The sequence below is a fragment of the Benincasa hispida genome, chromosome 5 (genome assembly GCF_009727055.1).
Source record: "Benincasa hispida cultivar B227 chromosome 5, ASM972705v1, whole genome shotgun sequence".
Lineage (NCBI taxonomy): Eukaryota > Viridiplantae > Streptophyta > Magnoliopsida > Cucurbitales > Cucurbitaceae > Benincasa > Benincasa hispida.
This window is the reverse complement of record NC_052353.1, coordinates 16403941-16423710: the sequence shown is the minus strand read 5'-3', so window position 1 is coordinate 16423710 and position 19770 is coordinate 16403941. Positions and strand designations below refer to the sequence as shown.

General features: G+C 33.0%; 1 long non-coding RNA gene and 1 pseudogene across 1 annotated transcript; both read right to left on the bottom strand.

Annotated features, from left to right (window-relative positions):
- Positions 1-14443: 14443 nt before the first annotated feature.
- LOC120077119 lies at positions 14444-16976 on the bottom strand (annotated as a pseudogene).
- LOC120077120 lies at positions 14444-17111 on the bottom strand. The gene is made up of 2 exons (XR_005481734.1): positions 16975-17111; positions 14444-14847 (listed from the first exon to the last, which is right to left on the bottom strand). It is a non-coding gene; the product is annotated as an uncharacterized LOC120077120 (long non-coding RNA).
- Positions 17112-19770: the final 2659 nt, after the last annotated feature.

Sequence of the window (19770 nt, the reverse complement as noted above, 5' to 3'; positions counted from 1 at the left end):
AAAGCCCCGACTTGTATGATTCTCCTTTAGGAATTCAATTTGACTATCAAGGACAAGAAGGGAGCAGAAAACTTGGTAGCTGACCATTTGAGTAGGATAATACAAGAAAAGGACCCTGTACCCTTGCAAGAGGATTTTCCAAATGAGTTCCTATTCCAAATAGCCACACCCAGTCCATGGTATGCCGACATGGTGAATTTCTTGGTTACTGGTAAGTTCCCTTACGTCATTCCTAGCTCTAGGAAAGCCAAATTAAAGAGTGATTCAAAGTATTTTGTTTGGGATCCACCTTACCTTGGGAAGAATTGTTCTGACCAAATCATTAGGAGATGTGTTCCAGATGAGGAGTTTGAGTTTTTCCTTACATTCTGTCATGAGATGGCCTGTGGTGGGCATTTTAGTCCTAGGAAAACTGCTATGAAATTTTTGGATAGTGGGTTGATTTGGAGTTCTCTGTTCATTGACTGTTTTGAATTCTGTAAATCCTGTGAGAGATATCAAAGATCAGGATCTTTGTCTAAAAGGAATAAGATGCCACTAAATTCTATCCTTGTGTGTGAAATTTTTTATGTGTGGGGCATGGATTTCATGGGTCCCTTTCTTTGTTCATATGGTTTCTTACATATTCTTTTAGCAATTGATTATGTTTCGAAGTGGGTCGAGGCTATCCCCACTAGGACTAACAATGTTGTCATGGTTTTAGGTTTCTTAGAGCTAACATCTTTTCTAGGTTTGGCATACCTCGAGCTATAATTAGTGATCAGGGTACTCACTTCTGCAATTGGACCATCGAGGCGCTCATGAGGAAGTACGGAGTTCACCATCGAGTTGCCACTCCGTACCACCCTCAAACAAATGGACAAACTGAAATATCGAATCGTGAAGTCAAAAGTATCTTGGAGAAGACTGTTAATCCAACCAGAAATTATTGAAGCACGCACCTTGACGATGTTCTTTGGGCATATAGAACTGCATTTAAACCCCCTATTGTAACAACGCCCTTTAAGCTTGTCTACAGCGAGGCATGTCATCTACCAGCCAAAATTGAGCATAGAGCATATTGGGTTGTCAAGTAATGTAATATGAACCTAGCCCAAGCCCGTGAGGAGAGATTTCTGGAACTACAGGAATTGGAGGAACTGCACTTAGAAGCTTATGAGAACTCAAGAATGTACAAAAAAAGGTCGAAATTAGTACACAATAAGGGTCTCTTGAGGAAGGAATTTCGAGTTGGACAGAAAGTGTTGCTATACAATTCATAGCTATCACTTATGCCCGGTAAACTGAAATCTAAATGGCTTGGTCCCTTTGAGGTTATTAACTTGTTTCCTTATGGTGCAGTGGAGATTGGAGACGGAGAAGGAATTCAAAGTGAACGGACATCGCCTTAAAATTTTCAACGAAGGAGAAGTGAACACTATCTGCTCAAGCTTCATGTTAACTCCACCTTCTACCACTTGAGCCCATATCATTAGGCATCGAGCAAAAGACGTTAAATGTTGTGTTATTTGGAGGCAACCAAGAGTTTGAATTTCATTTGCTTTCTTTTCTTTTTCTTTTTTTGTTTTGTTTCTTTCATCTTCTTTTGATTAAAGAGTGGCTGACTACATTTACCTTTCTTCTTAGGAGAATCACAACTTTGGCTCTTGGAGGAATGCTTTCATATGATCATGCTTATGCCCTAAACTCCAAGGGAGTTTTTTTGTTCCCTCTTGCCCCTTTTTCTTTTTGTCCTTAGCATGAGTTAAAGCATGAATATACATTGAGGACAATGCACAGCTTTTAAGTTGGGGGTGGGCGAAGCATGCTTCGTAATTGGATAATTTAATTGAAAATCTGAATTATTGTCTTGATTCTGACATGATGAATACTTAAATATTTGTTTGTTCTATTTGTCGTTTCCTTTCAATGACAGTTTGATGACGCATTCAATGGGTTGATTGTTCTTAAAAAGGAGTCATTTCCACAATTTTGAGCTTTTTATAAAAAAAATTTCATGAGATCCATGTAAAATGAACCTAGATTGATTTTTTTTTTTTTTGTTTTAAATACCTTAAAGTCTTAGAAATGGATTATCCATCTCGAATTTTTGTTGTCACCTCGAAAGGCCCCCTATTAGCCTGAGAGCAACTTTTAGTGCCTGAAAGTAAAACTAGATAGTGAGAAAATAGCAGCCTTACGTGTGAGGAAAAAAAATAAAAGTGAATCATACTAGTTGCTTTTCTCTTCTAAAAAAAAACAAAAAATAAAGCATAGCCGGTGTGCCTGTAAAAAGAAAAAAAAAAAAAGAAATAGTGTACGTGTGTGCATGGATAGAGGTGAAAAGGGCTACCTCCATTGTGTCTAGTTAGGGCCCGTAAGAAAATAGTGATAGGTTCCTAGCGGTTGAGTGTGAAAGCTAGTCCTCTAGGTAAAATCGATGCCCTCTATGTTTTGTGTGCGTGCATTTTGGGCACTCCTAGATAGTGTTGCTCTTTTATATGCAATAACAGTATGCCTCGAGTTGATGACTGAGCTAGAGTAGAGGGAAGATGAGATGGGAGTAGGATAAAACTTTTTCGGGTACTTTTTGATTTACGAAAAAAGTTTTGTGTCTTAGTGTTTCATTCATTCATGGCTTTGATTGATAAATGACCTTTTATAACCAATCTCAATTAAGTGGTTGTTTGATTTTGATATGTGATTTATTATGCGATCCTTAAGACTGTTGAGATTAGAGAAAGGATTTGATGAATGGAGTGAACGATTTCTTATCAATTTCCATGACTGAGTTTTATAATCTTGCTCGGGACGATCAAATCTTAAGTTAGGAGTGTTTGTTAGTTCTCAAAAAGAGTTAAGTTTATGGCCTTAACTTGTCTATATTTGAGTGATTCTTGCATTTTGTTTGTCTTATTTTGTAGGAAAATTGACCCAGTGGAGCATGTACGTTGCAAGGATGAAGAATCAAGCAAAGAGGAACGAAAAACTGGGAGTGGAACGCACCAAATCGAGCTGAGATGACAAAGGACAATTCTGCCTTGTTCCAGCATTTTAACGCTCTTCATAAACCTAAGTCCAATGCTCATTCGATGCTGTAAGGCAATAGCATCAGGTACAGGGCAACGTTTAACACTGTCCCAAGCATCACAACACTCTGGAGTTAGATCATTGCCACCATTGCAACGTCGTTTGACGCTTGAACTCCAACGCTGAGGGATAGAATGCCCAATGTTGCAACTTTTTTTTCAAGTGTTGCGACACCACAAATATTGATGGAAATTCGATGTTGCAGCACGATGCAACTGAGCATTAGAAGGAGCGCTGCAACGCTTCCTTGACGCTTTCCAATTTGCACCGTAGCGTTGCAATGCTATTTCCAAGCATTGCGACACTACGAGAAGCCTATAAATAGGACGCTCGGGTCCAATCTTCAAGAAACCTCATACACATTACAATTTTAAAGATTACTCCAGCTTTGGGAACCATTGAATTCTAAATGCTGAGAAATTATCGCCATGGTCAACCTCGATTCTCTTTCAATTATTGTAATTCTGATATGCCTTTTAGAGGCTAGGGAATTTTCTCGGGCTAATTTTTATGTCTTAATTCTTGAAGGTTACTAGTTTAATTTATTCAATTGTTGTGAACCCTTTGGGTGGATTCATTTTAATATTAACAGAATTTCGATGAATTTTTCTGACAAATTAATTTGTTGAAATTCTTGTTTACAAAATCATTCTAGCCTATGTATTATTGATTGATTAAATTGCATGTATTAGGATCACATGTTTAGGATCTAGACTTTTTCTGGCCAAACTCATGTATGCTCTAGTATAATCTTTCCCAAATAAATCATGCTATAAGATATGGCTTTCCGACTTGTAGTATGTCTCAACAATTGAACCCTTTTCTTAATGTTTTTCAGTTTTAACTTGTATGTCGCTAAGAAGGAAAAGTTTTAAACTGAATTAGGGCTGGTTTGGATTTTTATCAAAATTAGCTAATTGGGCTACTAGAACTTCTAATAAGTTAAGGGGTTGACATAATTGGAAAAATTAACTAGTGCCTAATAATAGAAAATAAAAAGCATACAAACTAATCCTAAGATTTTTTCCCTCAATTTGATTCAACCCTTTTCTATACTAATTCTTGCTTTTCTCTATTTGTTTGTCATTTTACTTTATAAAAAAACAAAACCATCACAATCCTTTTTAAGTTGGGTTCATAAATTATCCTGAGTTGATTCAACAGTCTCTCTATGGATTCGACCCCGATCTTACTACTTTACTGCCTTTGTGGTACAAGTCTTGGATCGATGAAAATAAATTACCTTTGCTCAGACCAAGGGTTGTTACGACAATGCCAGTCTCGAATTCCAAACAGTCTGTAAGTTCGTGTCAATTGAGGAGTGAAAGTTGTTGAGATTATCAGTGGAAAACGAAGGAAAAACAGGCGTCGCAATGTTGTTGCTATCCGTCATTGTTTGTTGATCATGGAAAGGTGTAGCATAGCAACATTGGAGGCAGCGTAGCATTACGCTACGAGAACAAAAATTCAATGTAGCTTCGTTCACCAGAGCATTTCTATGCTCCGAGGCTGATACGCGATGCGCTAGATGTTCCCAAATCATGGGTTCAAGCCTTAAGTGAAGCGGTTTTCGTAGCAGTTTCGTTTTTCTTAAATTTTTTAAGTCTTTTTAATTAACTTAATATAATTTTATTATATTAATTTAATTAAGTTTTAAGATGCCAAAATTTGGTCTATTTTTGTTGAATAATTTAATTTATATATGATTAAATTAATATTTTTTATATGTTGTATAATGTATGTCATATAGTTTAAAATCAGAATTTGAACTAATTGTGCCACAGTTGAGCCAGGAAATGAGATTCCGACCAAGAACAACCGAGGTCATAAGATGCTTCTACGCATCAGACTAACTAGAGTTGAGAGAATGTCTACAATACCTGGGTTTAATCACACCTTAGGATAAATATATTCATGTATCATATTTAATATAAATGTTATTTTATATGGTTGTGTGTTTTAAATAAGCATATCATGCATTTTTTTTTAATATAAATGTTATATTATATGCTAGCATGCTTATTGTTTTCATTACTTTTAATAAGAGTTATTATTAATTAATGAAAAGACATGATCATGCATCATATTTAAATATAAATATTATATTTAAAGTTTAGGTTAATTCCTAAAGTATGTAAATGCATGATTATACTATATAGTTTGCATGATTATAATATAAGAGTTACGTAATGCAAAGAGGTTGTTGAGTTAGGTCAGAGGCAGCGAAGTCCCTCAAAGTACGCTCTTCTGGCTAAGCCATTGGCTCTTTTTCTTCTTCTTCTTATTCTGAATGCTCTCTTCTAATGTGTCTCCAGAAGGAACGGTGAAGTTCGAATGCGGAAGCGAGATCGTCCTGATTTCGATTTTTATACAGAATTGCAAATTTATAGAACAATAATTTATGCAAAACCATATTTTTACAACACACTAAGAAGAGGGAATTAGGGAGAAGGGTTAGGATTAACTTACCTTTGAAGAATTCTTCACGTAATTCCTCCTCTCCAAATGGTCACATACAATCACGATCAAAACGTACAGAAAACCTATCTCAATGTGGACACCACCACAAGTTGAAACTTCGGTATTCTCCTTAGGAGTCAAGAGTTTCAAGAGGTGTGGGCTCGGAAGTAGCAAGCTAACAACAGAAGAATTCAGAATCATTAAGCACTCTAATTCATTAATTTTAAGTTCAAATTAAGCATACTCATCAAATGAAAAGAGGGTTTTAGAAATACCTTTGAAGAACACCTTTGATCTTCAAATTCAGCTCCAATATCCTCAGCAACTGGTTGTGAACCACCACATGAACTTCCCTACTATCCTCTAGGACCTTAGATTGAGTATGGGACTCAAAATGATATGAATTTAGGGAATAATTTGAGAGGAGAACAACAATTTTCTGGGTTTGTTGAAAAACACTTCTTCAACCTCTCCAATTTAAAAATTTTAGTTGCATGATCATATCTTTAGCTCAAAAAAGTATGTTTTAAGTACAAGACCCATGTAATCAGATTGCACCAGCATATAACAGCTCCTACTTCAGCTTAGTGAGTGGAATTTTGGTTGAAAATGATTCAAAACTCAAGAATTAGAAAAACCCATTAAATGAGGTTTTTTTCCAATTTTTTAATTTTTCAATTAATTATTCAATTTGAATCAAATTAAAATTGAATTTCCAAAAATTCCAAATTAATTTCTATTTTAAAGTTGACTAAAATCAATTTTTAATCTAATTTTTCGAAAATTAAATTAAACAAAATTGATTTTCTAAATTTGAATTTTTACAAAATTCAAATTTCAATTTTAAAAATAATTGATTTAATTAATTCTATTAATTTAATATCAAATATTAAATTATATACCAATTCCACGACCATGAATTCCTCTTCATGAAATTAATATTTAAATCGTAGTTAAATATTAACCAATTCTCCAATTCCATTTAATTCAATAATTAAATGAGTAATTATATTGCATATAATTAGTAATTCCCTTTAATTCAAATTTGAATGTTCAAATTAACTCATCATGTTATTCTAAGGTCTGATCTTATGCAAACTCTTTACATAAGACATCCCCACTCCTTATTTCACCACATGTACGAATCAGGATCACTTGGTTTGTAGCACTTTACAACAAATTATAACAACTACAGAGAGTCGCATCCGATAGTGCCCTACAATAAGATACCAAACCTTATTTGTATATTATAGTTCATTTTGGCTATTTACTTGGACCCGATCCACTCTTACGTCTCCACACAAAGTTTAAGTACTCATATAATAACCATGGATCTTAAGTTTATTGGATTTATTTCTAAAACAAAATGAGCAATTAATATATTCAATAACTACTTTATTGAATCAAACATAAATAACATTTTTATTGATTAATAAAATAAATTTATTGTTTCCAAACCACGAGTTTTAAGACATAAAACCCAACACTAAATTCTTTGGAAAAGAGGGAAAATTTTGAGAGAGGAAGAGGTAAATTTGACAGGGAGATCTTCAACATCCAGAGAGACACTCTTCTCTGTCAATCTTCTGTGAAGAAGATGAAGAAGTGAAATAAACCAACCATTCCCTACACGTACTGCCATCAGAAAGAAAAGAGAAGGAGGGAGTTACAACTCCCTCGCAAATTAATTTTCAAAAATTAATTTAATAATATAAAAATAATTTAATAAATTATTTTACATATATATATGATAACTACCTTATCATGTAATATATATTAATTTATATGTTATATCAAATATAACACATAACCTATAGATTTTATATTATATCAAATGCAATATAACCTATAATTTTTATTTCTCTCATTAATGTATGACATTTAATATAAATCACATTTATACTAAATTTAATTATGTGAATCTCATTCATATAATTAATATTTGAATCATATTCAAATATTTAATTTCTCTCAAATAAACTTTATATTATAATGTTTCAAATATATTACATTAATTATATCATATATAATTAAGTTAAAATAATTATATCACATATAATTAATTCCCTCAATTGATTTAAACAATTCATATTAATCCAAAATTAATTCTCAATAATCCCTATTGAGCTACAGATGAGACCTTATGGATCTGTAGATTGAAGCTCCGATGGTACTCGAATAATTAATTAAATTCCTTTAATTAAATTATCCAACATCCATTAACTGTCAGTCACTCCACTAAAGACTAACAGTTGCACTTTTCGCACTACAAATATATTTCTTGAAGGAACTTGTTTTAAAGAGATCCTTGAACGGAAGCAGATCGCCCAAATTCCATTTTGATTGAAAAACAAATTTACAGGAAACATACAAGATATGCATTCTTAAATAAATTACAGCATGCTTTTTATAAAGAAATAAAGTTCAAGAGATACTACCTTTGAAGAACCCTTCTTCTGTAAATCCTTCGATCTATCATGAACCTCGAACTCAGCAAACCTTGAAGACTCTCTTCAAGAATTCTCGAACCAATAAGAGACATAACCACTAGGAGCCTTCGATATACTCAAGGTGAGAGTTCAAGAGTCGTGGGCTCTGACTATTTTGGTTTGGAGGGAGTTTGAGTTTGGAGGAGGAAGAAGATTGAAGAAGTCACACAAACTGATGATGTGATTTTTCTATCGGATAGTAAAAGCTTCAATCGTGTAGTTTCTCACATAAGTCTGTAAGGAAGAAAAGAAGAAAAAAATCTTTTATTCCATTTGCTATAAAAACATTTAACCACCAACTAAGGTGGTTGGAGAGAAAAGAAGATTTAATATCTAAAATAATAATAATATATATAAATAAATATGATAACTAACTTATCATATCTTATTTATATTAAACTATATGTTATATCAAATATAACATATACTCTATAGTTTTAGTATTGTATCATATACAATATAAACTATAGTTTTTTTCTCTATTTTATGGCATTTAATATAAATCATATTTATATTAAATTTAAAAACTATTTGAATCTCATTCAAATATTTATTTCTTCCAATTAAACTATAATGTATCAAATACATTATAACAATTATATCATATATAATGGAATCATATATAATTAAATTCCCTCTTATTAATTTGAACAATTCAAATTAACCCAAAAACTGATTCTCAACTAAATTCTTTTGAGCTACCAAGGGGACCTTATAGACCTATAGCTTGAAGCTCCAACGATATGTGAATAATTAATTAAACTCTTTAATTACATTATCCACCATCCGTTAACTATCAAGCACTTCACTAAAGACTGATAGCTGCACTCTTCGACTACAAATATATTTTTGTGTCCATTGGATATAACCAATCAATAGTACGATGACCCTTCACAAATTACTCGTAAGCACAATAGAACCAAATTACCATTTTGCCCCTATAGTTACATCTAACTCCTTAAATACCACTGTTTGCTCAAATGAACAATAGATCATAGTCCCACTATGACTAAACCCCTCTTAGGCTAGGAGAAGGTATGACGTCACATTATTCAAGACCCAAAATCAGCCCTTAAGGGAGTAATTTACCTACTTATCCTGCTTTGGGAAAGGAGTGAACTCCATCTTGTGTAACTGTGTTCCCAGCTCCTCAATCGGACGAATCCCTAAAATGGTAGGCTTGTGAACGGTGTTATATAATGAGACTAAACATTTTGTGGTTCGGCCTGATACAAACTCCGTTGTATAGAATATCCCCGCTCGCATGTATAATACATGAATGATCAGGATCATATCATTTATAGCACTTTACATCATTTGTAACATCTACAAATTGGGTCATACTCGTAGCGTCACCAGGATAAGGTACCCAGCCTTATCCATATACTACAGATCATTTAGGTTATCACTTAAACATGATCCACCTGTATGTCTCCAAATACATGTTTAAGTTACAACGATAACCTTGGATGTTAGTTTATTGATTTGTGGTTAATACAACTAAAATATCACATATTTTATAGACAAAGTAAATAAAATATCATATATTATTAATCACATAAAATTTTGTTCATACAAGGTTTACAAACTAAAGAACCCTATGAGATTTAGGGCATCAACCCCAACATTTATATTTTCATTTGATATAACCAATCACGGTATGATGACCCTTAAAAATTGCTTGTAAGTACAATTGGGCCAAAATTATCATTTTGCCCCTGTAGTTACATCTAACTCTTTAAGTACCACTGATCCCTCTAATGAACAATAAATCATAGTTTAATTATGACCAAACCTCTCTCAGACAAAGAGAGGGTGTGGCACCCCATTGTTCAAGCTCTGAAATTAGCCCTTGAGGGAGCAATTTATTTACTTACCCCAACATTAGGGAATGAGTGAATTCCGTCTTGTGTAGTTATGTTCTCAACTCCCCAATCAGACGAAACCCCGAAATGGTAGGGTTATTAAGTCGACGATTTGGCCACTCTCACCCATACAAATCAAATGACTGCCTTCATAAGCAGAAGTTCACAATTCACTAAGGATTTAGGTCATGTCACCTATAGTCATCATGGTGAAATGTTAGTCTCTACTATTAACGGTGTTATATAATGAGACAATTCATTTTGTGGTCTAGTCTTATACAAACACTTTTGTATAGAACACCCTCACTCACATATCTCCATACGAATGATCAGGATCAGATCATTTGTAGCACTTTACAACAATTGTAACATCTAAAAAATGGGTCGTATTCGTAGTGTCACCAAGATAAGGTATCCAACCTTATACATCTACTACAGACCATTTAGGTTATCAATTAAACATGATTCACTTGTATCTCTCTACATACATAGCTACAGAAGTTAACCTTGGATGTTAGTTTATTGGTTTTTTGGGTTAATGCTACTAAATGTCGAATAAAATATCTCATATTTTATTAAATAAATAAATCATGTGTACATTACAATTAGAAACTACAAGATCCACAAGAATTACGGCATCAACCCCAACACCTCCTGTATGGATCTGTTCATTTTTAACTCTTTGTTCCCTTTCTTCTCTCTTGAGTCGCCTTTCCTCTCTACCTATTCTGCAAAATACAACAAAGTTTGATTCTGGGAGGATCAGGCCATACAAAAAAAGAAAAACCTAAGAACGATAAAAGAACCTTAAACCTTTTTAGTAGAAAAACTACTTGACTCCCCGACAATGACACTAATTTGGTGAGCAAAAAGTTGTCGAGACCTTCCGTCGATCAAATGATATTTATGTTCATGATCTAACATTTCTACCAACAAGTAGTATCAGTAGTAAGATTGGATCAAACACAGGCAATTTTTCTATTAAATTGTTTACAACACAAGGTAACTGAATGGGAGGGGGTTTAAGATTGAATTGTTTGATTGCAAGTAAATAAATTGCAAGAAAATTTGGAGAAAATAAATTCGAATAATGAAGCTATCTAGCCTAGGCTCTCGAGTCAGTCCCCAATTTGCAACTTGATCATAGATTCATCAAATTAATTCCTAAATTGTCTAGTTTAGCCAACTTACCCAGAAAAGCTAGGTGAGAATCCTATTCATCAAATTAGTCAATTTAATTAGATGAGAAACATCCTAATTAATTTGGATTAACTGCAATAAGACGTTGGATTACATTAAGGTGAGTGTTCAATTTCAATCGTCTAATTAAACATTCAACATGATTCTTCCTAGGTCGATAAAGCAATGCTTTTCATCGTAGACCACAAATCACAAATCTAACCAACCTTTTGCTACCTTAGATCAAAGTACAACTATATGTCACATATTTTAATATGATGCCTAGCTAATGATCGTACATTCTCAAGCAGAAACTATAAACATGCAAAGACAGTAAAAAAATTCCAAACACAATATATGAAATTATAATTAAACGCTCTAAATCTCACATGTCTACATCATTGGGGAAAATTACTCTACGTATAATCGATATAAAGATCAAGGAGGAATTGTTTGGATACGTCAAAAGATCAAAAAGCAGAAGAAAATAGAGAGAAATAAGATGAAAATCGACTGGAAGCGGACATGACAAACCTTAGGCGTCTAATGGTGTATTTATGAAATTCGTGCTGAGATCGCGACGCAAGGGTACAACACTGCGACGCTTTTGGTCAAAACACGTGCATTCATCTTCATAACGTTGCGACACTACAGAACAGTGTTGCGACACTCTATGCATTCCAGGAAACGTTGCTCTCTGTCATTTGGCATCAGGCATGTTGTCGGCTGGTGCCTCAACACCATGCTATCAAGGGAAAATTTGTAGTTTTGACTTCTTCTTTCTCAGTCGACGCAATTGAGCTTCATTTTGGCTCATTTTAGCTCCACTTCGTTGGGTTTTATCTCCAATTGAAATAAAAAATCCTGCTATATACTCAAATTCCTCTAAATTTAATTCCCCTATCTATTAATTAACCAAGTATTTTAACCAATTCTTATCAAGATGATAACAAACATAAGTAGAATGTGAAGACTAATACAAAATCAATTAGAGAGATAGCTACAACTTATTAACTTTGTTTCTTCTACACTAGAGTTTATCAGATTAGCTATGTAGTCATGGAAAAAACCATAAAAATACACCAGAGCCAACTCTTTTACTACTAAAATCAAACAATCATTCAAGACAATTAGTATGAAAGTTGAAATCGTATATATATCGTACATACAAACAATCAATACAATTAGTACGGTGAGACAGTTCAAAGTAGGGTAGAGATATACTCCATAGTTGTGTTCAAACACTGTGGACAATGTCTTAACTCTGTCGTGTCAAATTTTCTAGCTTTTTAGCTTCTCGTAGGATCATTTTGATGCTCTTTTGAGATTGAGATGTCTCCTCCTCTGTACTTTTGGCTTGGACTCCCTATTTAATGGCTTGGTTGCTCAATTTAGGTCATATTAACTCCATTTTGATTTTGATTCTTCCGAAGTGCTCTAAATAGCTTTTAATTGCTAAGACTCTACAAAATAACCAATAAAGTGTGTGAGAGTAACCGAGTTGGCCTAGATCTAGAACAAAAAAATAGCATATCTAGATGCTATTAGTTGGCCTTCACAACTGGACCAAATAGATTAGAAAAGGATTACCTTGTGATCGAAAACCTGAAAATAGAGAATTGATTCCCTAATCAATGTTTGAACCCTCCTCTTTGGTTCCCTATTATGTTTAGGTTTGATTTTTATTAAATCTACTAGGTTATAGAATTGGCTTACGACATTTTATATGGAATCTATAATTTTTTCGGACATATTTTAAAAGTTATTAAAATTTTTGTTTGGTTCAATTTCTTTGGATTTTCAAAAGCTAAGTCAATCAACGAACCAAAAAGTTCAGTTTTTTTTTTTTTAATAATAAAAAAAGATCAAACTAGTCGATTTAGCTCAGTTTCTCGATTTGGTTTGAATTTTGCACACCCTTGCTAGCAATGAAGCTTCTATCTTTGACATTCTCTTGTTCTTTCTTCCCCTCCCCCCTCCCTCTCCTTTATTTTTCTCCACATGCACAGCACAGACATATGCACGTTCATGCATGGATACACACATGCACATTCAATACACACCCACGTGCACATACACAAAAACACACACGTGGGCCCACATGCAAATTTCATAATTTTTTTATTTGCATATTAACATATTAATAATACATGGTATACATGATTATATAACTTATATTTAGTACTTAATTTAACTTAACATGAATAACTTTTCCTACTCTATCCTAATTACATAATTGATGCTTAAAATTGACAAACGAAAGCATAAAATCAATTCTAACATCACAATCAATATACAAAAGAAATATTAAAAGTTACTTTTTCAGAAGTCATAGTTTTTTTAATCCTAGATTTTCAAAATGTATCCTTTCAGTTCAAAGTGGATAAATTTAAGTATTAAAATAGTTAGTTTTAAAAAACATTTGCAAAATGAAATAGTATAAAAACCGCAAAAATAAGTAATTTTTTCCGTCCGTATTGATTTTGTCTTTTGGAAAGATGGAAATAACATTAGATTTAAATTTAGGTCATATTAACTCGTTTTTTCCAGGATCTCTCTTTGTCTCTGCAATTTCTTTTAGTTGGCATCAAAGAAACAAAAGAGAGTAGATACGTGAATCTAAAAAGAAAGATATCAACAGTATCGAACTGCACACCTCCTCTTATAGAGAAATTATAGCAGGCTGCTACAAACAATGTAGTAGTTTTACAATGTTAGATGAATTTAGGACCCAAAAGTATTTGAATTCTGTAGACAATGTTAGATGTTGCAGATTCACTTTTTTAAATCTATATTGCTATTGGCTGCTTCATTCAAAAACTTTCCCTCTCGCCAACTAATATTCAAAATTTCCTCCTTTCAAACAAAATATCTTTTTCTTTGCTATTTAGAGTATCCAAGCCAATTTATGTGCGTGCACCTTAACTAATTTCACCGGACAAGCTGTCTGGCCCTACAACATTTGGGTGTCAAGGAAATTTAGAATATTAAACCTTAGATAGGCCACCATAAATTGAACTCATGATATACCCCTCTGAGTCCTTTATCAAGTTCATGCATATCTATTTACCACTAGGTCGACCTATGGTGATTTCAAATGAATTATTTTTTTACAACCATGACAAAAAGAAAATTGCCAAAACAAATGGGGTTGATTGCAAAATAAAAACATTAGATTTCTAGTATGATATGAATTGCCACAGCATATATACAAATAGTACTTGCAATTGCAACAGGCCAATCTTGAGATGTACCCTTCATTGGCAAAGAAATCCTACCAACAGCAAAAGTTTAAGGGACAGCCATTTCCCTCTGTCTCGTGTAGAAATGTATTATGTTCACAAGCTAAAGATACAATTTAAACTACAACAATGTGGGAAATTACGCATCTCTGCAGTAATATATGCAGAAAGCTCCAATTCTTTGTGTTAAATAAATAGTTACAAAGTTGCACATGAAGAGAGATGGTCTACCACAACCTACAGCACGTGTTTATCGACATACGTTTAGAAATTTAGACCCCGATAACACGCTCGCCATGTATCAACATAAAAACTGCCATAAATACTAAAATAGCGATCACAGACTTGGTCGTCGATAGAATGAGAGATATAATGCTTTGCCACAAAAGCACATAAGATATACCTCTAGAGGATTTCAGATCTAGTGAGTAATGAATGTCTCAAATTTCCATGATTTGTAAGTACTCTTTTAAAAGAAGCTCGAATAGTGAGTAATGAGCAAAACAATGTTGTGTTACACTTCCCCAAGAGGACCACCAAAACCTGCAAATGATTAACAAGGTAAAGGTTAATAATAGGAAATAACTGAATTCAAATGGAAGGGAAGTTCCGACAGCATTGTGAGCAACAAACAATTTAGTATGTTAATTTGTGAAAATGATACAGCAGTTCAAAGTTCAACTGTCATTTCCCTGGACATGAAAAAAGTTGCTCTGGTTCAATGGAATATCACACTTTTACACAAACTTTACAGCAGATTAGCCCAAACTTGTAGTATAACAGCTATGAAGCAGTTGGTTATCAATATGTACAAAGAATATGTTAAAATAAGATTGGTCTAATGAGCTGGAGACACCATAGAATCTGAATATATTTCTCTCTTCAAATTCTCCCAAACTTCCATGCCTCTGGGATGATGAACATACTGTCTTAGAAATGCATTTTCCGAACACACAACGATACTACTTAATGCCAACATCGGGTTGACTGTTCCTTGTTCCTTGAGCCAATTATACATTGCGAACCTAAGAGTGACCCTCTGAGTCGTATAGTTAAGATATGGAGGGAAATTTACTAATAATGAAACAGGATACCCCAAATTATTTACAAGAAAATCTATTTTTTCTTCTATTATATCTTTTGTTTGGTTAAGGATTTGTGGATAAACTTCAATCATTTTGTAAGCATCCTTCTCATCAATGCCAGCTTCCACAATACAATCAAACCGCTCTTGGAGCTCTGCTCCATTACCTCGAAACACCTTTAGCGCTTTTTTCATCTTAGTCGAGTTTTCTTCCAATCCTAATTTCAACGAGAACTGAGTCTTCTGTTGCTTTGAGCTCATAACCTCTCCAGAGTCTGGTAGTGCTGCAACTCTTGTCCCGAACTTCCTTTCTTCAACTCTTCTGGATTCTCTAAGATAAATTGGCATAGCCCTTTCTTCCCAACGTTCAAGTCATCGAGCAAGGTGTTAGTCTTTTTCAGAGTACAAGATCCCAATAACAATGAATGTGATCTGAAAAGGTATCCTATCTCTTGGACACCCATGCCTATTTCATTGAAAAACAAAAGGCATAGCCTCATATTTGAAACAAACTTACCAACTCGGATTTGAGGAAATTGCAGGAACACAGAACATATCTGGATCATTGAGCATCCCATTTTCAGTAACAACCCAATTAAGGAGAGTGATTTACTTCCTGAATCCTCAAATAAAAAAAAACTGGATGTTGACTGATTAAATCAGCCAACTTCTCATTACTGCAACCCATCTGTTCAAACCTGACAAGCAACCCAAGAATTTGCTTCCAATTATAGGAATTACACCCAGCTTGATTCAAGTCCAACGTTCTTCAATTTTTCTAATACCTGGACAAACCCATCATTAACACCACCAACCAATAGATAAGGGCTACAAACAACAAATTTAACGACTGTAGCTTGGCTGAGACCAAGTTTTTCATATGCTTTTAACTTCGATAACAAAACACCATAGTCATACCGAAATATCTGAGTTGCCTCCTTATATATCTTCCTTATCTTATTTCGTTCAATTCCATAGTTACACAACACATGAAAGTTCTCCAGCAATGAATCATCATCACTCAAGAACATCAATTTGCGTGGAAGAAAAGCATTATACTCTGCAGGTTGAAGCCCACACTCTCAAAGAAAGTCTCAAATTCATTAATCGGATGGTAGCGTAAAAATCGCGTAATTGACCGCCCAATATCGCCCTCATGTTCAACTTTTCCCAGAAGTTTTTCAAGAAAAGATTGGCCAATTTTTACTCATATTCTCAGCATCCATAAATTGAATCCCTCTAGTAGGATGCAAATACTCCAACAACGCAGCCTGAGCCTCTTTTCTAGTGGCCCGAGAAATCCGATGACCGTTTCTACTACCCATATTCAACATTCCTCCAGAATTTCCACATTCTTCCGTTTGGGGAGCCTTTTTAGTTCGATAAAATCTAGGGCTTGAAGCAACAGGGGAAAACCCAATTCGCTAGTCCAAGACTCGAACAAAATTAAACTTGTTGTCAGCAATAATCGAAGAAGAAAGCATGGACAGTGCTCTGAGTTTTTGCAAGTAAGACATGACAGTACACAATGTATGCAGTTCAAGCTCATTACTTATATATCAAAAATACAAAATTTCAAATGGTACCTCTCCAGAAGATTGAGAACTTCAATTGTGTTTGAGATTGAAAAAGCTAAAAGTGTTATAGTGAAGATTTAAGTACAAAAATAAGAGAAGTGGGTTCTGGAATTTGGTAATACTATTGATTCGCCATTGAGAATTTGTAGATTGAGGCTACGAGAAGTTTTGATAAGTGCGCCAACGCTGGTATATGAATTTTAGGGCTTTTTTTACTTTGGAACTTCGAATTATTTTGATTTGGCAGCAGAATACGATAAGCTGGTGGAGTGATGAAGGACGGTAGTTTAGTTTGTTCAAGGATTACTGAGAGATTTAGAAGCCCCAAATTAATATAGTGCGGCTAAATATATATTTAAACAAAATATAGATTTTGATACAATATGCACGTTTATATATTATTTTAATTTAATTTTTTTATTTTTAGTATATTTTAAATCGGCTAAATATTTATAATTTATATTTTTTTCATTAAAGCATTTAAATATTTTAGAACCACACCATTTACCTGAATTATAATTAAGTTCAATTTGAGTCGATGTTATTTTGTGACAAATGACATGAGTAGGAAATAATATTATAAATCAAATTTGAGCAGCATATTAAGGATACAAATTTGTATTAATGATTATTTTTTTATGTTTTAATGCATGTTGTATGTTTTTTTATTTAATTTACATTTAAATATATTTAAACTATAAAAGAAGAGAAAAGTTAAGGTGAAAAAAATACAAGAAACGAAAAATAAAAAAAATAATTATCAAACAAGTTCATGTTTATGTTTTTTTTTTTTTAAGAAACATGAAATAAAAATAATTACCAAACTTAATCTTGTTTCCAATTCTTTGAAGACATGAAACAAGAAATAGAAAACAAGAAACAGAAAATTGGCAACAAGAAACGACAATGTTATCAAATAGGCTCTTAGTTACCTTAAATGAGCTTGGCTTAGTGGTATTAGCATGATCTCCGTCCCTAAAGTTGGAGCTTAGTTGCACCCATCTAAGAGTGTTCAAAAACGAGTCAAACGGACAGACAGGGCCGGCTAATTCGATTCGGTTTTTAAAATAAATGTACATTTTTTGTTTAAAAGTATGCAAAATAGGAAAATTAACTGAACCGAACTAAATTATTATTATTATTATTATTATTATTATTAACCCTAATAGTATGTCAAGGACATCCCATTTCCTTTTACATTCTATCATGTGTCTCTTCTCCCATTCTATCATAATCTCTATTATAGGTAATTTTAGATCAGTAAAAGATTACAAGTAAAAATTGGACTAAGAAAGTTACCTAATCCTTAAGAATGGACCTTAGACTAACCAGGAAGAGGCATGGGAGAGTTTCAACAGATGAGAGAAAGGCATTTAAGCCCAAAGGGCCCTCTCCGCCTGCCTTAGCCGATCTCCCCTATAAAGAGAGGCAAATCTGACTTGATAGTTTGTAGGTTTTTTAATATTCTCAAAAGCATAGAGGATTTTTGCCACTTGACCTTGAACCTTGTCAATGTCTTGCCTCATTCTCATTATCTACGAATTTTGAAATCTCATGATTTGCTCTTGAGTTTGGCTTAACTATCCAAGCTCCATATTTTGGATCGTTATGACTTGCTCTTGAATTTGGTCAATAGTTCGTCTCATATTTTTTAACTCATCATTTTGTTCCTTCATGGCTTTGTCTTTTACCTTATAAGACAAGGACATGTGATTTTTTAGCTATTTCCTTTAAAAATAAAAGGCGAAGGAAATGTACATGTTTTTTTTTTTTTTTTTGAAGAAAATGAAACATGTTAATGATGTGATGAATAATGAAATAATTTTTTAATTTTTAATGCATGTTTATATATGCATGATGATATGATTAATATTTTTTTCGAAATTTATGCAAAATGAGACGATGATGCATATAAAGAAAAAGACAAAGCCTTCTCAAATTTGATTTCAATGATGGTGGATTATGCATGTAGATCTAATTTAGACCCTAAATGCATTATGAGTGAGAGACATTACGCGAGAGTTAAAATCCATCCATAAAACTAAATGAAATAAACGTGGATGCATGTACATGATCCTTTTATTTTAGATATGAGCTCTATAAATCTTACAATACATCCAAAGATGTTATTGTGTCCTAATATAAGTGAGAATCTCGATATTAAAATGAGAAAAAAGCAACCAAAATGCAAGGACAAAGTTTTTTTTTTCTTTTTATTCTTTTTAACAATATTGAAAATCCTTCTTTCTAAATATTTTATTCTTGAGTGGAAAAACAGTTCAAATTCAAAACTCTCTATGGAAAACAAATTTTGAATTTTGAATTTTTGGTGTTTTAACATTTTTTTTTTCCATTTTAAGAGACATTTCTCTACAAGATCTTTTCTTTACGGAAAAAAAAAACTATTTTTTCTTTGTTTTGTTTTTCTATTTAAAAGATAGTTTAATTTCTTTTTCTAAATACCATCTTCTTTGAAAAAATTTCAAACTTAATATAAGAGTTATATTACGTATGTTAGTGAATGTAATATATTTGGAATATAGTTTTATTAATTTGTTTATAATTGTTAGATTTAGTTAATAATACCGTGAGATGCATATGTTTCGATTGCATGCTAGTCTAATGCGATTAAGATGAGATTAATTAATTTCTTTTAAATGATTTAAAACTTTTTAATTGATCTTCAAATTTTATTTCTAGTTAGATTAAATTTTAAATAAAACTTTTATTTTTCTTTTAATAGGATTAAAATGAGAAAATAAAAGATTAAATTTATCAAACATTTGCCTATAAGGGACTTTTGTC